Source organism: Coregonus clupeaformis, chromosome 5, assembly GCF_020615455.1.
Source record: "Coregonus clupeaformis isolate EN_2021a chromosome 5, ASM2061545v1, whole genome shotgun sequence".
Lineage (NCBI taxonomy): Eukaryota > Metazoa > Chordata > Actinopteri > Salmoniformes > Salmonidae > Coregonus > Coregonus clupeaformis.
This window is the reverse complement of record NC_059196.1, coordinates 12,307,202-12,321,114: the sequence shown is the minus strand read 5'-3', so window position 1 is coordinate 12,321,114 and position 13,913 is coordinate 12,307,202.

Genomic DNA, 13,913 nt, shown 5'->3' with positions numbered 1-13,913 from the left:
CTCCACCAGCCTCCGCAACACTCGGCGCACCAGGGCCATGCTCGACACGGGTAGGCGAGTACACGAGAATGTATCTATGTACACAACCAACCCCTGCCTCTGCATGTCCCGAAGATCTCATCCACGAATGATTGAAAACTGACGGAGCGTTATCAACCCGTGCGGCGACCAGATACTCGTAATGCACTGAGGTGGTACTAAAGGCGTTCTACCATCGCCCTCCCTGATGCGCACCGGTACGCGCTCCTGAGATCTAATTTAGTGAAGAAGCGGCGGCCCATGCAATGACACAGCCGCGGTCGCACCGGAGTGGATAACTGTATCACCGTAATCTGATTGAGACCACGTAATCGATGCACGGGCGCAAACCAACATCCCTTCTTCACAAAAAAGAAACTCGAGGACGCAGGGAAGTGGAAGGCGTATGTATCCTTGTCTCTGAGATTGTTATGTAGGTTTGGATAGCGTTTTTTCTCTTGAGACAGAGGATACACATGGCTCCGTGGAGCGCAGCTCCCGCCTGGAGGTCTATCGCACAATCTTCCCAATTATGGGCGGCAACCGCGTCGCCCTCAACTTACTAAACGCAATAGCCAAACCCCATACTCAGGGGAACGTGCAATGCGGGCACCTTTGGTTTGACTCCACCGAGGTAGCCCCTACGGAAACGCCTAAACATTCACCCACACACTGGCAGAACATCATCAGAGCCCTCCGCACGAAATAGATGGGTTATGGGTATCAACCAGGGCATGCCCAGCACCACCGGATACGCAGGAGAGTAATAGAAATAGCTGAATCATCGCGATGACCCCCTGCGCACACATCCTGGGCGGCGCAGTGACCTCCTGATCAAGCCCGGCACCCAACGGACGACAAACTAGGGCATGAACGGGGAAAGGGATACCAACAGGAAGAAGGGGAATCCCTAAAGCTAAACAAAACTTCTTATCAATAAAATTCCCAGCCGGCGCCTGAATCTACCAGCGCCTTTGCTGGGATGAGAGTGCTAAGACTGTGGAAAAGCGCATAGGTATACAGAAATAGTAAAACAGAGAGCTCTGGGTGAGTGGGGCGCCTACTCACCTGGAAGGAATCCCCAGGCAAGGGACCTGTCGTCCTCTCCCCTAGGAGCCATCCCCAGCACCTGGCCGCGGTGTGTCCTCCCCGACCACAGTTGGTGCAGGGATGGACCCCCAGTAAGCCGACCCCTCCTCTCTCTAGCGCCAGCGCCCCGAGCGCCATGGGGCACGGCTCGGGAGGCGCTGGAGGGTGAAATGGACGGACCCCCTCGGGGACGTCCCGCGGGTAGCTAGCAGGTTATCCAGCCTGATGGACATGTCGACCAACTGGTCGAACGTGAGGCTGGTGTCCCTAGCTAGTTTCCGACGGATGTCCTCTCGTAGACTACATCTGGTGATCGACGAGAGCCCGATCATTCCACCCTGCATCTGCCGCTAGGAGTCACGGAATTCGAGGGCGAACTCCTGAGCACTCCTCCTCCCCTGCCGGAGTAAGACCAGACAGCTCCCCGCCGCTTTCTCCGGGGATGGTCAAACACCGCCCTGAAGCGGCGGGAGAACTCCTCGTAGGTTGTGGTGTCCGCGTCGATCCTCCTCCACTCCCGCGTTGGCCCCATTCCAATCGCCTTCCCGGACAGGCAGGAGATCAGGCGGACACGCTCTCATGTCCCGGAGGGCGCCGGGTGCACGGTGGCCAGGTACAGCTCCACCTGGAGAAGGAAAACCTGGCACCCGGCCGCGGTTCCATCGATAAGGCCTCGGGAGCGAGAGTCGGACTCCTCGGGGTTTCGGTGCGGGAATAGGCTGACTGGCCGATGGATGCTGGCAGGGCGGGTGGCGATGTGGAGGCGTCCCCCAGCCTCGGATGGTGGTGATCACCTCCTGCAGTACGGTCCCCATCTGCAGTGGATCTAGTCACCTTGTTCCCGGACCCTGTCCTCCAGTGTCGCCTGGGCTGCTGCGGCTCCTGCTGATTCATTAAAGGTGTGTTATTCTGTCAACGACGTGCTGTAGGTGGGCAGTGGTGGAATCAAACGCAGGATACAGACGAGATAATCCAACAGACTTTAGTGATCGCCAAACACGGCAATAGTGGTCCACTCTTGCCGAAGGCGGAAATACGCACGAAGGCGAACAAAACAAAAGTGTACAAACAGGTGCGTAAATACTCCAACAGTGTGGAGGGAAGCTCAACCGAGCGAAATACAGGAAACACGCCCTATATACGACTGACAAAAAATCAATAACACACAACACTAGACAAACATATAAACGAGAAACTGATAGAACACTAATTAGGCTTAAAAAAAGAACAGGTGTGACAACAAACAGAAAAAAGCAAACGAACATGAAACATAAGACAACGGTGGCAGCTAGTATTCGGGAGACAACGAACGCGAAGCCTGCACCGAACAAGGGAGAGGCAGCCTCGGCGAAACCGTGACAGTGGCATCCTATGACGGTGCAACGTTGAAAGTCACTGAGCTCTTCAGTAAGGCCTATCTACTAAAAGTTTGTCTATGGAGATTACATGGCTGTGCTGATTTTTATACACCTGTCAGAAATGGGTGTGGCTGAAATAAGCCGAATCCACAAATTTGAAGGGGGTGTCCACATACGTTTGTGTATATATATATATGTTAACTCTCATTGTTCCCTCTGCAGCTGGAAAGTCCGTGATGCCACTTCCTTTCCAGTGACCTCGCCTCATCCAGTTCCTAAAGACCGCTGGCGGCCTGCTTTCTCCCTTCCTCTCTGACCATCACACCATGAAGTCTCTCAGAATGATATTAGATAGATAGGATAGATAGATAGATAGATAGATAGATAGATAGATAGATAGATAGATAGATAGATAGATAGATAGATAGATAGATAGATAGATAGATAGATAGATAGATAGATAGATAGATAGATAGATAGATAGATAGATATAGATAGATAGATAGATAGATAGATAGAGTGATAGATAGATAGATAGATAGATAGATAGATAGATAGATAGGAATAGATAGATAGATAGATAGCCACTAGGTAGGGAGGTAGCAGGAAAGGCATATTGCACTTTAACACAAGACCATGGTTCTTGTGTTCTTCTGTTCCTTTACTATACCTTCTAAAATCACAAAATGCATTGTGTTTTACTGTGTTATGCTCCAATGAGCTGCTACAGTATGTATAACATGTGTGAATCTAGACCAATCCATTCTGTTACTGATTCCAATGTTGTGTTTGAAATATTTTTAATCCTATCTGTTTTTCTATCTTACAGGTATATTTATAATATTTACCTGAGATAGTGAAGTTCTAAGATGGATGGCCTTTCTCTTTCTAAGTCAGTATAACCCTCATATCACACTCACGCCTCCCATCTCTCCTATGTTTAATAAAAACATGTTTAAAAAAATTATTTTGTGGGAGACTTCATGCTTATTTCTGTTGCATCTATAAGGAATCGTAGAGATGCAATGTGCTTTGTGATGCATCTCCAGAAAATGATTTAGTGTTAATTATGTGTAAATCATAGGAAAGAAAGGAGTATAACTACTTTAATTGTCTGTCCCTTACTTTCTTTGTCTCGTTCTTATTGTTGACTAAGGGAGATATCATCTCTTAGTGCCATGCCATAACCTGACCTAAATCAAGTGTGATAATAGTGGAAAGGATGTGTTTTGTCTTGATCCACACTCCCCTTCAAAACATGTTAACACCGATTACGCTCTAGGTTTGCATAACCGGATGTAATACAAATGTTCTGTATAAGGGACTGTACGTTGTTTATAATAGGAGATACCTAAGAAGATCTGACCACTCTGAAATTAAAAGATGGCCCTCCCTTCAGTAAAATATAGTTTTACCTGACCCTCCCTGAAGCCGCTTGAAAAAATACAAGTGACCCTCCCCATACCCAAAATAATAATTCAAACATAAATTGGGTAGCAGAGAACAAAGAAAAAATTGCTTTTCATAAACACATTTCATACAATTCATTTTACAGACTGGAGACAAGCAGAGACTTTTTTTTAATACCACAACCGAGTATGACAACGAATGAGTGCATGCTGCAGCAACGGAGACGTTTTTGATTTCTATACAGGCTATTGTTAAAAAAGAGGATAGTCTTAAGTTTGAAACAGTGCTAAAGTTGTGTATCAACTGTAAGAATGTAGCGCAACAGAACCAGTTCCAACTTAAGTATCTGATAATCGAATGAATTCAAGAAAAGCAAACACAGCAGCCACATATCATCAGGTAGGCCTATATGCACGTAACTTTTTATCATTTGGGAAACTATATCATTTTCAAATGTATTCATTTGTTTCAATGATATTGTTGTTACAGAGTAGATGTGTGTTGACTGTGGCATGGGAATACAGTGGGGGGAAAAAGTATTTAGTCCCAGCCACCAATGGTGTGCAAGTTCTCCCACTTAAAAGATGAGAGAGGCCTGTAATTTTCATCATAGGTACACGTCCAACTATGACTGAGACAAAAATGAGGAAAAAAAATCAAGAAAATCACATTGTAGGATTTTTTTATGAATCTATTTGCAAATTATGGTGAAAATAAGTATTTGGTCAATAACAAAAAGTTTCTCAATACTTTGTTATAGTACCCTTTGTTGGCAATGACACAGGTCGAAACGTTTTCTGTAAGTCTTCACAAGGTTTTCACACAACTGTTGCTGGTATTTTGGCCCATTCCTCCATGCAGATCTCTCCCAGAGCAGTGATGTTTTGGGGCTGTCGCTGAACACAGACTTCAACTCCCTCCGAAGATTTTATATTGGGTTGAGATCTGGAACTGGCCAGGCCACTCCAGGACCTTGAAATGCTTCTTACGGGCTCACTCCTTCAAGTTCGCGGTGTGTTTGGGATCATTGTCATAGCGAAAGACCAGCCACGCCTTTCATCTTCAATGCCCTTGCTGATGGAAGGAGGTTTCACTCAAAATATCACGATACATGGCCCCATTGATTCTTTCCTTTACACGGATCAGTCGTCCTGGTCCCTTTGCAGAAACAGCCCCAAAGCATGATGTTTCCACCCCCATCTTCACAGTAGGTATGGTGTTCTTTGGATGCAACTCAGCATTCTTTGTCCTCCAAACACGACAGAGTTGAGTTTTTACCAAAAAGTTATATTTTGGTTTCATCTGACCATATGACATTCTCCCAATCCTCTTCTGGATCATCCAAATGCACTCTAGCAAACTTCAGATGGGCCTGGACTAGTACTGGCTTAAGGCAGGGGGACACGTCTGGCACTGCAGGATTTGAGTCCTGGCGGCATAGTGTGTTACTGATGGCAGGCTTTGTTACTTTGGTCCCAGCTCTCTGCAGGTCATTCACTAGGTCCACCCGTGTGGTTCTGGGATTTTGCTCGACGTTCTTGCTGATCATTTTTGATCCACACGGGGGTGAGATCTTGCATGGAGCCCCAGATCGAGGAGAGATTATCAGTGGTCTTGTATGTCTTCCATTTCCTAATAATTGCTCATTATCATTTATTTCGTCCCGACTCTCCGCTGTTGCGGTTTTAACCCAATCAGCATTCAGGATTAGACCCACACGTTGTATAAAGCCTAATAAACCATTTTTCGTTTCATTATCATTTATTTCTAAGTATGTTTTATTTTTTTTAAGTCTTAAACTAAATGGGTATGCCTTTAGCCATATTCTTTAACAAAGCCAAATTACCTTCACATACCCCCTCAATTCGAGCCCTGGTTTTAACTTACACCAAGATCTTCACTGACACTGAGATATTTAAGGAGTGCATGGTGACTGAAGGGATTTGCTGACAAAATCAAAATGTATGGAGTAGTAGACTATAATTTTGTCTGTCAAACAGGTAGGCCTACCTCTTATTTCTTGAATAGGGAAGAAATAGGCTCCAACACAAAGCCCTCTACTTAGTAGCCTAAAGTCAAATTAAAATAAAGACTGTTGAAATTAATTAGGCCTCATCGAATTTGCCTACTTTCAGAACCCATGCGCTGTCCATTTCCGTGGATGCCGTTTCATAGTAATGTAAGTTATGTAAATTACTTGAATATGGCTTATTGTGAGGTCAATAACGCTGATAAATAGCTTCATTATGGGCAACGAAACATTGTTTTTATTCAAATCAATTAGAGCAGTAGAAAGCTTACAGCCAGCCCTGCTCCTCTTCTTCACGCTCTCCTTCTCAAACTGAACAGGACATCAGTAGGCCTAGTCTGCGTGCACAGATTTATAATTGTTTTGACAAATCACCTCCTGAAGTGCCACAGCACAGTCATTGGTGCACAAAAGGGTTTACATCCAGCCAGGTCACCCATGATAGAAGTCAGTATTCGACATCCATACATGTCTGAGGATGTCGGGAGATGACATGGAAACCGGACACTAGGGGCAACAGTGAGCGCTGTTACCTTCAAGTAGGTAAGCATCTGCCTCTGGTGCCAAAGGTTGCATGTTATAAGCCCCCGATAGAAAGTTGTTTTTGAGATTTTTGTTTAAAGCCTATCCCAAACCTTAACCCTTTCTTTAACCATTCAGAGGTTAATACCTAACCTTAAGATTTTGGAGTTAATATCTAAACTTAACCCTAACCTTAAATTTGGAGTTAATGCCTACGCTTAACCTTAATCACTTTGAAATTTCCCGCTTTGAACAACTTCCAAATTTGAAGTTTGAGAAACATGGATGAACGTCCAAGTCTGACGTGAAGCTGTGAGAGAGCTTGTTGTTCCATCAGCAAGAGCAGGGCAGGCTGGGGCTCATTATTGGGAAGGCCTATTCATTGCCAGTGTGTAATGCAGTGTAGCCTAGTTTTATATACACCATCCCAAGAGCGCAAAAACTCAGGAAGTACATTTTCTAACTTTGCCCTGAGCTTCTCCGAGCATGCTCTTCATATAGGCTATGAATCATTTTATTGAGACCACACTAGGCCCACTTGATATTGCACGCCCAGCAGAGAATCAAGGATGCACACATCATTGGGCACACATCTAGATACTATAATAAGCAACTAATTCTCAAACCCTGAGCAATATGACATTTTATCTATTACAAATCACATGACCCTCCCTGGAAAAAAATTAAATAAATACTAAGCCCTCCCCCTGACTGAAATTGAAAAAAACATGACCCTCCCCCCATTTTCCTCCAGGTAACAATTGTGTACATTTGAATGCTTCCCCTTATGTAAATCTCTCTCCAGTCTCCCAATATTGATGGTGTAACACAGAATACACTGTAGCCTACATCTAAACACAATCAGTGTATATTTGTAACCAGTCGGGTACCCCATTCACCAACTGGGAGACGCGCGCAAAGATGTGGGTAGATGGCTAGATGCTCACGAACATGAACAGTGGTCGTGTGTGAGGCAGAGAGAGTGACAGACATCAAGAGACGTTTATGAACCTGTAAAAACAAAAGAAACATTGAGATTCTCCAACAAAGACATTGGCAAACTATTTTTACGTTTTGCATTCTAAGAGCGCAACTCGATCAAGAACCCTTCGTGGACTGCAACTGAACAGTGCGAAGGTACGGGTTATACAAATTTGAACAATGACGCTTTGAGAGAAGAAGCTGATCATTGTCGTTGATTTGGATTGGGTTCAATCAATTTATAGTTCAACGTCAAGATACTAGAAAGAGGTAAGAAGATCAATTGGGCATGTTTGTTTTTTCGACATAATGCAAAAGGGTTAGTGTGCGTTTTCCATATCTACAGTGTGGTATTGTCTGCCTAGTTGGAGCAAAAATGTTGGAATCTGGTTTCTGGTCAAACGAGTGCTAGGGGATAATAACATGTTGTTGTTTTTATGTGGGTTTTATTGTGAGGGGTGTATTGGCTCATCAAGGAAAACACTATGTCTGGCGCAAACCCAACACCTCTCATCACCCCGAGAACACCATCCCCACAGTGAAGCATGGTGGTGGCAGCATCATACTGTGGGGATGTTTTTCATCGGCAGGGACTGGGAAACTGGTCAGAATTGAAGGAATGATGGATGGCGCTAAATACAGGGAACTTCTTGAGGGAAGGTTCACCTTCCAGCAGGACAATGACCCTAAGCATACTGCTAAAGCAACACTTGAGTGGTTAAAGGGGAAACATTTAAATGTCTTGGAATGGCCTAGTCAAAGCCCAGACCTCAATCCAATTGAGAATCTGTGGTATGACTTAAAGATTGCTGTACACCAGCGGAACCCATCCAACTTGAAGGAGCTGGAGCAGTTTTGCCTTGAAGAATGGGCAAAAATCCCAGTGGCTAGATGTGCCAAGCTTATAGAGACATGCCCCGAGAGACTTGCAGCTGTAATTGCTGCAAAAGGTGGCTCTACAAAGTATTGACTTTGGGGGGGGTGAATAGTTATGCACGCTCAAGTTTTCTGGGTTTTTTTTGTCTTATTTTTTGCTTGATTCACAAAAAAAATATATTTTGCATCTTCAAAGTGGTAGGCATGTTGTGTAAATCAAATAATACAAACCCCCCTAAAATCCATTTTAATTCCAGGTTGTAAGGCAACAAAATAGGAAAAATACCAAGGGGGGTGAAGTATTTCGCAAGAGTCAATTTCACACACAAACACAATCACATTATTACACATCAATGATTTTACTCCTTGCTTGGACTAACTCATTCTTAACTCTTTTGTCTAACTGTGTAGTGTATTGTGTTATTGTTTTTTTGTCTTCCCAGTCAAATCCTGTCCTGCACTCAGTGGAAGAGTTGATCTCTTCTCCAACACCATCCATCCATGATGAGCCTGTCCTGCACTGAAGCCTATGAACACCTCAACCCTTGTCCTGCATTGAAGTCAAGCCTCTGAACACCTCAACTCATGCCTCATACCCTGCTGTGATCCCTTCCCAACACTGTGTAAGTAGCTCTCTCATTCCCATTCCCTATAATATTGTACTATAAATGTGTTTATTACATGCTTTAGGTGAAAATAATTAGTCTTTGACAATTTTTTAAACACGCTTTGTTGTCTCCGTGCGTTCCGCGCTTATACCGTGGGTCTCCCATCCTCCTCAATTTTTCAAGTCACCAGCCTCAACTATGTACCCCTGCACATCGACTCAGTACTGGTGCTCCCTGTATATAGCATGTTATTTTTACTCCTTATTGTTATTAGTTATTCACTGTGTATTTATTCCTCGTCAATATTTCAATGTTTTATTTAATTTAGCTGAGGGTCACCTTCCCAATCATTTTAAGACAAACTCTCCTGGAAACATGTAAGAATCATGATACGTCTATGTCAGGGGTGTCAAACGTACGGCCCGCGGGCCGGATCAGGCCCGCAAACGGGTTTAATCCGGCCCGCAAGATGATTAAAAAAAATAAAAAAAATAATAAATAAATACATTTTTTTATTTTTTTTATTTTTTGTGTGTAAAGTATAAAAATGCGCTGCAATTTTTCAATAAAATAAACTGCTGTTCCAATTGCGTCCACTGGATGGCGAAATAGCAATTGTGTTAAGCAAGCAAACTGTTTATACCGGGGCAGAGCAAGTAGGTCAAGCACGTGCAGCCAATGAGCTACTTTGTTTTGCCCGCGATATTTATTACGGCTTCTTCTTTTAACATTATATGCTTTGGCACCCTCATTGCCCCAATATGTCTCTGTCAAAAAAGAGAAAAGTGGACGCAGAGTGCAGAGTGTTCCAAGAAAAATGGTCATCCTATTTATTCACGGAATTGAATGGGAAAGCTGTATGTTTGGTGTGTTCAGAGCATGTTGCAGTGCTGAAAGAATATAACCTTCGTCGCCACTATGTGAGTCTTCATGCCGACAAATATGACAACTTTCAAGGACAGCGGAGATGAGAGAAGGTGAATGAACTGTTGGCGGGTCTGAAGAAACAGCAGTCTGTGTTTACTCACAGCCGAGACATCAGTGACGCTGCAGTGAAAGCTAGCTACCTCATTGCTAATGAAATCGCAGTGGCTTCAAAACCATTTAGTGAGGGTGAATTTGTAAAAACATGCATGATGAAGGCAGCGGAGATTGTGTGCCCTGAAAAGCGGCAGGCTTTTGCAAATATCAGCCTGACAAGAAATACAGTTGCAGACAGGATTTCCGATCTTTCAGTGGATTTGGACAGCCAGTTGAAGCAAAAAGTAAAGTCATTTATTGCGCTTTTGTTGCAATTGATGAAAGCACGGACATTACAGATGTTGCACAACTGGCCATTTTCATCCGCGGAGTTGATGACACATTGACCGTCACCGAGGAGTTTGTGGAGTTGGTGGCGATGACAGATACAACGACAGCAGCTGATATTTTTACCGCACTCGTCGGCGCGCTGGACAGGGTCGGAGTGGACTGGTCCCGCGCTGTCAGCCTGGCTACAGATGGTGCGCCCTCAATGATCGGGAAAAAAGCAGGCGTTGTGACAAAGTTCAGAGAGAAAGTGCAATCTGCAAATGGAGGACGTGATTTCTTGACTTTTCACTGTATTTTGCACCAGGAGGCTTTGTGTTGCAAGTCATTAAAGATGGATAACGTCATGAAGGTGGTCATCCAAACTGTTAATTTCATCCGATCCAGAAGCCTGAATCACCGTCAGTTTGACAGCCTTCTCAGAGAGAAAGACCACATCTATGGCCTGCCATACCACACTGAGGTAAGATGGTTAAGCCGAGGTGCTGTGCTGAGGCGTTTCTTTGATTTACGAGAAGAAATTGAACAGTTCATGGAAGAAAAGGGCAAACCAGTGTTAGAATTTCATTCCGCAGAATGGATGCAGGACCTTGCATTTATGGTGGATGTTACAGAGCACCTGAATAACTTGAACAAACAGCTGCAAGGGCGCAACAAAGTTGTCACGCAGTATTATGACAGCATACGTTCTTTCAAGTTGAAGCTGTCATTGTGGGAGACGCAACTTGCCGGTGGTGATGCAGCTCACTTCCCCTGTCTGAAAAATGTGTGCGCGACCCAACATGTGGCAGACATGAAGCGGTTCAAAGATAAAATAACGGGACTGTTACGGGAGTTTGAGCAACGCTTTCAGATTTATGTTTATGTTTTTATGTTGATGTGCTATTGTTTTTAATTGAATTTATTTGTATATTTAACCTATTCTTGACTCTGTGGTTCTTGCACTTGTTTGGGGAACAGGATTTCATTATTTTTATCTACATTTCTGCCTGAGAAATGACACCCTGATATAGTTCTGTGATCTGTGATATACTTCTGTGAATCACTGAGGCATTGTGTGTTTGTGTGTTCTTTGTCCTCAGAACTTTCAAATAACTTGAGGTGTTTTATGATTAATAGTGATGTTGTGCTTTTGGACACTGTCCTCAGGCTCCAGCTTTATGTTTATATGTTTTTATGTTGATGTGCTATTGTTTTTAATTGATTTTATTTGTATATTTAACATATTCTTGACTCTGTGGTTCTTGCACTTGTTTGGGGAACAGGATTTCATTATTTTTATCTACATTTCTGCCAGAGAAATGACACCCTGATATAGTTCTGTGATCTGTGAAACAGTTCTGTTAATCACTGAGGCATTGTGTGTTTGTGTGTTCTTTTTCTTTAGAATTTTCAAATAAACTTGACGTGTTTTATGATTAATAGTGATGTTGTGCTTGTACTATTTTGGACACACTGTCCTCAGGCTCCAGCTTTATGTTGTATGTTGATCGTATTAAAACAAAGAAAACAATCTGAAGTTGATGTTTTTAAGTTATATATACCATGATTTTTTTCGGTCCGGCCCACTTGGGAATAGATTTTCCTCCATGTGGCCCCTGAGCTAAAATGAGTTTGACACCCCTGGTCTATGTCTTGTGAACAGATAGCATAAATTAACATATGTTCACTTTTGATGATTATTACATCAGCCAACCGTTACCCATCCTCAAGGTCTGTGTTCATTGCTTTGTGTTAACATACTGTACTATTACATCACCTCTGTAAATGTGGATTTCAGGATGGCTCAGTTGGACTGCTATGTTGTGATATGAGAGACTTTACTCAGTTACAGTTAATAGTTGACATTAGTCTCACAGTCTTGTTTGATCTGTGTGACAGTGTGAGGAGGCCATGTGTTTATTTCCTCATATGACCTCCCACACCTCTACTCTCTCTCTCTCGCTCTGCTGACAACGGGCTTCCTGTTCTGACTGTAGCATAGCGCTTCCCTCCTCTCGCTCTTCACCGCTTTCTGATCTGTCTCTCCCTTCTTTCTTTCTGACAGGCCATCTCTCTCTCCATCTCTCCTCATAGACCAAGGGGGTTCTGTGCACTGCTTGGGAGGTGTCATCCACTTTACATAGATACTTATTGCAGAGATATTTATTTGCTCATATTTATCTGAGCAGGTGTGTTTGCATGTGTGTTTCACTTGTCTTACTTTACCACTGTAACATAACATATGGGTTCAAATGGGGTTCAAAACTGGAAATAGAAATGTTGCAGAATGTCTCGATCAATTCATGAGAAAAATGTGAAATGGTTTTAGCAAGTGTTAGTCATGAACAACGCACACCCAGTTTATTTCTCAATCACTGGAATAATGGATTTAGAAAGGAGCTCTAAAATATGTCTGTTCCATGACTGTCCATCTCAATACTGCAGAAGGATAGCATTTTTTCAAAAGGATCAACTGGCACTCATCATAGATTTCCACAGGACGCCATTTCAATTTGATGTTGTGGAATAAATTTAATAAAAAGTGCCCTTTTTTTCCTATTAGGAAGCAGTGTGTTCATTATGGCAAAAATGGGTCTCATCAAGCCCGTTTGGGCAGTCATGCCCTCTCTGGTCCTTAATCTGAAGATGAAGAACATGACCACAGATCTTTGCATTTCCATTCAAGGCAATTTGAAAGTTGCTACAGTACTTGGGTTGATGACTCTCTCTCAGGAGGTGTAGTATTCCCTAAGTCCACAGAGTGGGGTCCTTATGCATTAAAACTGTACCTGATGCATTTGAACAAGTAGAAATCAGGTTGGGCTTTCTGGCCAATTTGTCGATCTAACCCACTACTGCTCTTTGAGCTGTGTCCCCTCAAGAGGCCCAAACTGTCCCTAGACCTATCTACTCAGCACACCATTATGGTTTTACTTCTTCAAACAAGGAAATTATTTTTGCCCTTCAGGAACGTTGGACTGTGATTTACGGGATGTCGAAATCAATTCAAAATGATTTAATAGCATCAATCGCATCATCCATTAAAAGTGAGATTAAAGAGATGTTGACAGCTCATTTTTGGCGAGCGCTCAAGTAGGCTTTCCACTTTCCTTCTATATTTATTTAGCAAAGGTGATAACACATAATAACTCCGGACAGACACAAGCAAAAACTAATTACATAAATGTTGCAGCAGCCTAGGCTACACCTAAACAACAAGACCATTTTTCTGTCTGATCAACTGTATGCTACTAATAATAGCAGCTATGCGCCCTGCCCATCTGGACAGGGTGAACAAATTGGTAACGTTATGAATTAATAGTCAATTTGTGTGTCAGGAGAAAATATGAATGTGATCAAATTTGGTTTATATTCAAACTTGGGCTGGCTACGCTGCCTATACGTTTTCAATCCAAAATTATTAACTGGAATTTATCAATCAACATAATAGTGATGAAGATGTGAGTACATTTTTAAGTAAGCCTACAGTTGCATAGGCTTGCATGATGCAAAAATGCATAAAGCAACTCTGCCCAGTGAGTTCTAATGTCTATCAGTTGTTGTCTATGTGTCTGGGTAGTGGAAACCCCCAATTAATCTAGTCTAAATATAATTAATATGAACAAGTATAAGTTTGCAGCAGTTTGACAGGTTTAGGATTATTAGGAAAAATTGGTCCCATCATAGCCCATATAAAACCTTTTTACAACGGATTAATCACTGTCATACCTT